Below are 8,083 nucleotides of genomic sequence, written 5' to 3' on the forward strand. Positions count from 1 at the left end.
TAGGGAAAGCATGGTCTATGTCCCATGAGGGCCTCTGTCTACCTCATTTCCTGTCCACCTCATTTCCTCTCCTTATAAATCCACTGGAACTCAATCATGGTGGCACTGTCCTAACCACTCAAGCACTAGCACTAATCTTTTAAAGGCCCCACCTTTCAACACAATGATTGAAACAAATTTTAACCTTTTTATTCTCATTACAATAAAATCTCAACACATGAACCATTACACTCCCTTAAGCCTTAATTTCTCCGTCTGTAAAATAAGTATTTTCTTCAAGATTGTTATTATATAAGACTGTATGTATTTTTGTTTTCTTTTGACATCAAAAGTTTTTAGTACAGGCTTTTTTGTTTTTACTATAGGGCACATATGTAAGAGAGAGAAATCACCCCCTAGGGCATGTGATTATGCACAATCCCTTCTACTCCATTCTCCTCTCTGGATTTTGGCATGCATGATATGCTCCCAGCATGATTTTCAAGCCGCCAGGTCCAGGACTCAAACTGTACAGGTGGCCATGTGACATCCTGTCACCCTAACCACTACACCATGTGCTGGACCAAATAGAAGATCTTTTCAAATTCTGTTTAATTGTTTTTATTTATATACTTCTCTCTCTCTTACTAATCCCAACCTGGGATTTTTTTTATAGTTGTATTGTCATTTTAACAGGACATCTCACCCCTAAGATTAAATGTAACGACTGGAGTGAGTAAATATTACTAATTAGAAGATCGTTATTTCACTCTGAATTGGGATAGGGACAGAAAAATTAAAGTAAAAATTTCTAATTTTAATATTGATAGGATATCCTCTTTATTTTCATAATTTAAAAGTTTTTCTAAACTATGATTACATGTCTGTTTCTTTTCATTGATTTTTACATGTAATGCATTTTTTAAAATTTTTGTTTGTTTTTATTTACCTTTAATCATTGTACATTTTGGCAGCATACAATATAGGTTCTCAAAGCATAAATGCATTACAATGTATTTTTTGTTTAGTCAAAATAAAATATCAACATAACCTAGTCTGAAGTCTAAGTAGGAAAATTATCCTAATAACAGTTTAAACAAGGAAAAATGTGCTAAATTAGCATTAAGATTAAGTTAACCAGGGCCTATAATTCTTTCCTTTCTCTCTTTGACAATGATATTCTTGCAGGTGAAATTATTTTAAATTCACCTCCCATGAATCATACTTTTGATTCTGTACATTCCATTCAATACCACTATTCTGATTCTAACCTGCATTTTATCTTATTTGAATTGATTTTCTTACCAATATTTTCTGCATCCATCATTTTCTCCCCACAAACATAGAAAATGCTGCTACTCAATTTACATTCCTAAAGCACTCTACTCTTAATGTTACTCTTTTCCTTTTTTTTTTCTACATGGCATGTGCGCTATAGGGCATTTTTGCAATAGGGCATGTGTGCTCACCAGAAAGAGCCAGAAAGAAAACAGCTCCCAGGGGTGATAGCCACGCAGCAATCCCTTCTCATCCACTCTCCTCTCAGGACTTTGGACACACACTCACATGGGCCCAGCCTGTTTTTCAAGCCACTGGGTTCAGTACTCAAATCACATTGTCAGCCATATGGGATCCAGCAGCCTGAAATACCATGACACTGACTGGCCCTTCCTTGCTTAAAAATCAATCATTCAAACAAGCAAACACACAAACTGTACTGTCTCCTATTTTCTACCAAACTAAGTCAAAGATTCTCATCCTTGTTTTCAAATCCCTCTATAAAATGGAGTCAAAATGTTTTTAGTCTTTTGCTACATAAAACCTTTAATATCTAGATAGTATAAATGTCACTTTTCATTCTTGACTTATTTTGCTTACTGCGTATGTTTTCAGAATCATGTCTCTTTGTTTATTTTCTATTATATGGCACTTTCTACAACTCCACCATTTCTTCAAATCCTGTTTGTACTATTATTTTCTCTGTAAAGCCTGTCCTTAGCCATTTTTTATCTTTACCTGTAATTACACCAATTACAGGTGACTTTTTTTCTTTTCTTTCTTTCCTCCCTTTTTTTTTTTTTTTGATAGCTAGTGGTATATTAAGGTACCTTATTTTGTCTTTTATCATAGTTATTTTTGTCCTTCCCATGCCTCTCCTAATGAATTTTAATCTCCTTGAAGGCATAAATGATTACTTACGTTGCTGCTTTCCTGCAAATTCTAGCATTATGTCTTCCATGTAGCAGGTGCCAAATAAGTATTTGTTCAATTGTATTAAGTATTAACTCACATTTTCCTTTAGGGCATCTGAGTGTTCAGTGTCCTGGAAAACGCTTAGGAATGCAACAAGATAAAAAATGGTTCATTAATCCCTGCTTTTGAAGGATCAGTTAAAATTCTATTGGACAGCATTGCAAAAGTTATTTTAAAACTTCACATTAATTCTTTTGCAACTTATAACTACCATAAGCATGTAATTAATCTTCTAAACTGGGAACTCTCAAAGTGAAACAAGAAACTATTAATAATTTTGCTGGGACAACAGGCATAAGGCAGAACTATTCTGGGCAACCAGGATGTTAGGTCATCCACAGTATAACTTAATTAACATGGTTTTGCCTGTTTTCTTTTAATTCTAGTCCTACTGCTCAGTCAAGTGCTTATTGAATATGCCTGCTCTTGAGATACTTCATTAAATGATAAGTATACTGAACTCATACCATGGTAAAATTAATCAAAACTTTCTCAAAAGATTCAATAACCCTATGCAAATCCCTGTGTTATAACTTTGAGATGACTGATGGCCTTCTATATCTGAATTTTCTTTCTATATCTGAAATATTTCTCTAGGCAAGTATTTTCCACATAGAAGCCTAATTCTATATTTTCAAGAAAATGTTTTTAGTAAATAAAATACTGAAGATGAAGCTAATAATTACTGTGAACCTCCTGATTCCATTCTTTCCCATCCTTCCCCAATGTTGAAAGAAATATGGATAACTATTGTTCAGTGACACAACGTTAAGTCTTCATATCCATAAAAAATAGTATTTATCTCCTTTAATGAAGTCTTTGTGTAGGTCATTAGAGTTTAATAATTTTTCCCATAAAAGTCATCTATATTTCTTATTAAATTTATTCCTAAGTGCCTTAAAGCTTTATTGCTAATATAATTGGTTTATTTTAATAACTAATAATCAAGAGTTCAAACTGTAGCTGGTATAATGAAGCACATTGATTTACATGTATTATTCTTTCTTTCTTTTTAGTGGGTGAAGGTTTTTGCCTTAGGGCACACATGCTTGCTAGAGGAGGGGGAGACAGAGACAGAGACAGTGAGAGGGAATGTGAAAAAAACACCTCCCCAGGGGGAATGGCCACACCACAATCCTTTTTCCTCTGTTGTCCCAGGATCTTGGGCATGCATGTATACCTGCCCAGTGTGAGTTTCAAGTCATTGTGTCTAGGTGGGACTTGAATCATTGTCAGCCATGTTGGAATAGAACAATGTAATTGCTATGCCATCTGTTAACCCTTCTATTTCTTTATATTTTTAGAGAGAGATTTTTTGCTATAGGGCATGTGCACTCACTGGAGAGCCAGAGACAGAGGGAGGGGTGAGATGACCACACCACAATCTCTTCTAATCCATTCTCCTGTCAGGATTTTTGGCACACACACACACACACACACACACACACACATATGCCCAGGGTAAGTTTTAAGCTCTAGATCTGGAACTCAAACCACCTACGACTATGTGGAAGTGCAGGGACTTAATGGTCAATTCCACCATCTGCTGGTCCTAATCCTTGTATTTTTCTTTAAGTGAGCAATATTACTGAACTATCCTATTGGTTTTGGTAAATCTTTACATATTCTTTAAGATCTTTCAAGTGGACAATGATACGAAACATAATTTCTTAACAATCTTCGTTGGAATTATAGTAGAATTTAGAATTATAGTGGAACCATTCTAAAATATTATGTCGTTATTAAACATGATGGGTAGAAAGAATTTTACTTATCTATTTTTGATTATTTGCCTGAGTATTTTCTTTTAAGACAGGGTCTCAGGGTCAGCAGGTAGCATAGTAGTTAAGTCACTGAACTCCCACATGGCCAACTGTGATTTGAGTCCCGGACCAGGTGGATTGAAACTCATGCCAGGTGCGTGTACGTATATGTGCAAGAACCAGGGTGAAGAATGGAGGAAATGGGATGGCAGTGTGGCCGTTCTCCCTGGAGGGGTGATTTCTCACTTTCTCTCTTACTGTATCTGTCCCTGTCTCTCTGGAGAGTGCATGTGCTCTAAGGTAAAAACAAACAAACAAACAAAAAAACAAAAAACAAACAAACAAACAAACAAAAAGCCACCTCTATAAAAAAATAACAAAAGACAGGGTCTCATTGTGTTATGGTCCTCTTACTATAGATTCCCAAGTATATAAGGCCACAAGTGCACAGTACCATGTCTTGCTCTTTCTAACAGGGTCCTCTTATCTTGCCTGGGCTAGCCTTGAGCTTGCAATCCTTTGTCTCAACCTTCTGAGTTACTGAGATTACAGATGTATATCTCTGCACCTGGTCTTTAGACTGGACCAGAAATTGAACATGAGCATTCTATGTGGTTTCAACATGTGAAACAGCTTGTTTTAGGGGCCATGCCACCATGGCCTTCCTACTTAGGCCTCCTTGCTGTTTGATTTCTTTTTTTTGTTTTTTTGTTTTGTTTTGTTTTGTTTTGTTTTGTTTTTATCACTGGAGGCCCAGCTACAATGGTGCAGGGGCTGGGTACCATTGTACAATACTGAAACCACATGAGAGACCCGGGTTTAACATTGAGACAGCCTGAACACATTAGACATGCCCATGCATTCCTATTATCCTGGCTAGCTGGGAGGTCAATGGGAGGATTGCAGTATGGTAAGACTTTGCCAATGGTACATGTTTTTCTGTCTCATGAAGTAAGTAAATAAAATAAAATGAAATTGTAAAAAATGGGCATTGTAATTTCTTCATTTTTGGTATTTAGAAGTCTTTTTTATTTTATTTTTATTTGAAAAATAATAATTATATATATTTTTGGTTACATTGTGATGGCATACATTATGATACATGTATACTCTGTGGAATAATTAAATCATTACAATCAATAGCTAAATTAAGATATCAATATTTTCACACACTTATTTCTTTGTGATGAGAACATTTGAAATTCACTCTGCACAATTTTGAAATACAAATTTATTGTTAACTGTACTCATAGTGTGCAATATATTAGTAGAATTTATTCCTCCTGTCTGTCTAAAACATTGTATCCTTTGACTAATCATCCCTTCCCCCATCTTCAGTCAGTCTTCAGTAACCACCATTCTATTCTCCACTTTTGAGTTCAACTTTCTAAAAAAAAAAAAAAAAAAAAAAAAAAAAAAAAAACCAAAAAGGGGGGAACTTCACAAGAGCAAAAAAAAAAGCCAGAAAGCGTGTAAACTTACCAGAGACAGAGGAAAAAAAGAGGGAAAATGAGAAAGTACCTCCCCGCCATGAGGATGGTTATGCCATAATCCTTTGTCCATTTCTCTCTTCTTTCAGGATTTTGACCATACAAGTACATGTTCCCAGTGATTTTTCAAGCTGCCAGGTGTGGCACTTGAAACATGCTGTACGCCACGTGGGATCCATCTTCCTTAATCACAACACCACCAATTGGCCTGAGTACAACTTCTGTAGACACATTTAAAGGAGATCATACAATGTTTGTTTGTTTGTTTGTTTTGTGCTTGGCTTATTTCACTTAACATAATGTCCTCCAGGTTTTTCTATGCTGTACAAGGTATACAAGGTTTGCCTTTTTTCCACATCTTTGCCAACACTTGCATTTCCTCTTTTGATAACAATCATTCTAACAGGTGTGAGATGATAGCTCACTGTGGTTCAATTTCATTTCCCTGATGATGAATGATGAGCATTTTTTTCATGTATCTATTTGCCATTTATATATCTTCTTCGAAGAGATAGCCACTTAGTTCCTTTGACCATTTCTTTCTTGACTGAGTATATATTTTTTTCTCACTAACAATTTTTTTTGAATTTCTTATGTATTTTGGATATTAATTCCTTATTGGATGTATGCTTTACAAATATTTTACCCCAATCTACGGTTGTCTCTTTATTCTGTTATTTGTTAAAATTAATTTGTCGCCTAGGAATTCTGGTAAAATAATGAATATAAATTATGATAGTGTGTATCTTTTTCTTGTTCTAGACTTCAAATGGCCTTATTCTATTGTTTCACCACTAAGTTTGATGTTTACTATAATCCTCTATCAAGTTAAGGAAATTCTTTTGTATTTACATTTTATTAAAATAGTTTATCATAAATAAATTTGAATTTTTCTCAAGTGATTTTTCTGCATTTAATGAAGTAATCCTATAGTTATTTCCCTTAATCAGTTTAAGTTTAAATTACATTGATCAATTTTCTGATTATTAACCAATCATGCATTTTGAGGATAAATCTCATAGTGAGGATGTGTTATATTTTTATCTTTTGTTGGAATTAGATTGAAAATATTTTATGTGAGACTTTGACTGATGATCAGATGTGAGAATGTCCAATAAATTTTCTTTCTTCAAAGTTTTTTTATGTTGATGTTATTATTATTTCTGACTTTTTTCCTATAAAATATCTTTATGTAATAAGTATAATATATTCTTTGAATGTTTTATAAAAGTTGGTTTTATAAAAAAAAAATTAAATCTAGTATTTCCTTCTGAATTGAAATTTCATTTATTCCATATATATAAATGAAATATAGAGAGAGTCAAGAAGATAGTTCTTAGGAAAATTGGTTCATGTGAGTATGGACACTAAGAAGTCCCACAATATGACCTCTGCCAACTGGACAGTCAGAAAAGCCTGTACCATGGCTCAATTTATGTTTTAAGACAGGAGAACCAGGAAAACTGATAGTAAGGGGCCAATGGTGCCTGTCCCAAAGTCCAGGAGCCGGAGGAACTGGAGTTTTGAAGTCTAAAGGCAGGAAAAGAGGAGGTTCCCATCTCCAGAAGAGAGTAAATTCTCTACTGTTCTGCCTTTATGTTCCATCTGGAGCCTCATCCAATTGGGTGGTACCTACCCACACTGGATGAGGGAAGATTTTACCCACATTGGATGAGGGAAGATTTTTTTTTTTTTTTTTGCTCAGTCCACTGATTCAAATGCTAAACTCCAAAAACACTAGGCTCTTAGTTTGTTTTGTGCTATGATAACAGAATAATACAAAATGGAAATGAATTGTTCACTGTTCTAGAGATTGAGAAGTTTAGGATTAAAGGGCTGACATCTGTAGAGTGCCTTCCTGCTGCATTGTTTCATGGTGAAAGGTGAGAAGAGAGAGAAAAATAAAGAGTGTGCATGACTGGGAGCCAAACTCATCCTTTAATAAGAAACCTACTCCAGTGATAATGAACTAACTCCTGCAATAATAGGAGTTATGCATGAGAACAGAGACTTCATGGCGTATTCACCACTTAAACGTTTCCCATCTTTAAAGTTGTCTCATCAAGGATTAATTTTCCAACATATAAACTTTGTTGGGAACATTCAAACCATGGCATTTGCCCTATGACTTCCAAAACTTAAGGCCATCCCACATGCACAATACATTCATTTCATCACAATAACACCAAAGTCTTAACTTATTCTAGCATCAACTCAAAAGTTTCACCTTGATTCTCCCCCTCCCAATCTCCATTGCCCATCACCCTCCCACACTGTCTCTAGTATTCAGTTACTCTCCATGCTTTTATACTTTACACTCTCAGTTTCTGCCATAGAATGCAGACATTCAGTATATATTGAGTGGGGACATAACGATGCCTCTCTTTCATAGTCTGACTTGCTTTTCTTCACAGTAAATATTCTATGTTCACCCACTTTCTATCCAATGCCAGGGTCTAATAGTTTTTTATGGCTGAGTCATATTCCATAGTGTATATGTGCTACACTTTTTAATTCATTCATCTGTTTATGGACATTTGGGTTGATTCCATGTCTTAGCAATTGTGAATAATGCTGCAATAAACATGAATGTGTAAG

This window comes from Tupaia chinensis, unplaced genomic scaffold (genome assembly GCF_000334495.1).
Source record: "Tupaia chinensis unplaced genomic scaffold, TupChi_1.0 Scaffold149552_1, whole genome shotgun sequence".
Classification (NCBI taxonomy): domain Eukaryota; kingdom Metazoa; phylum Chordata; class Mammalia; order Scandentia; family Tupaiidae; genus Tupaia; species Tupaia belangeri.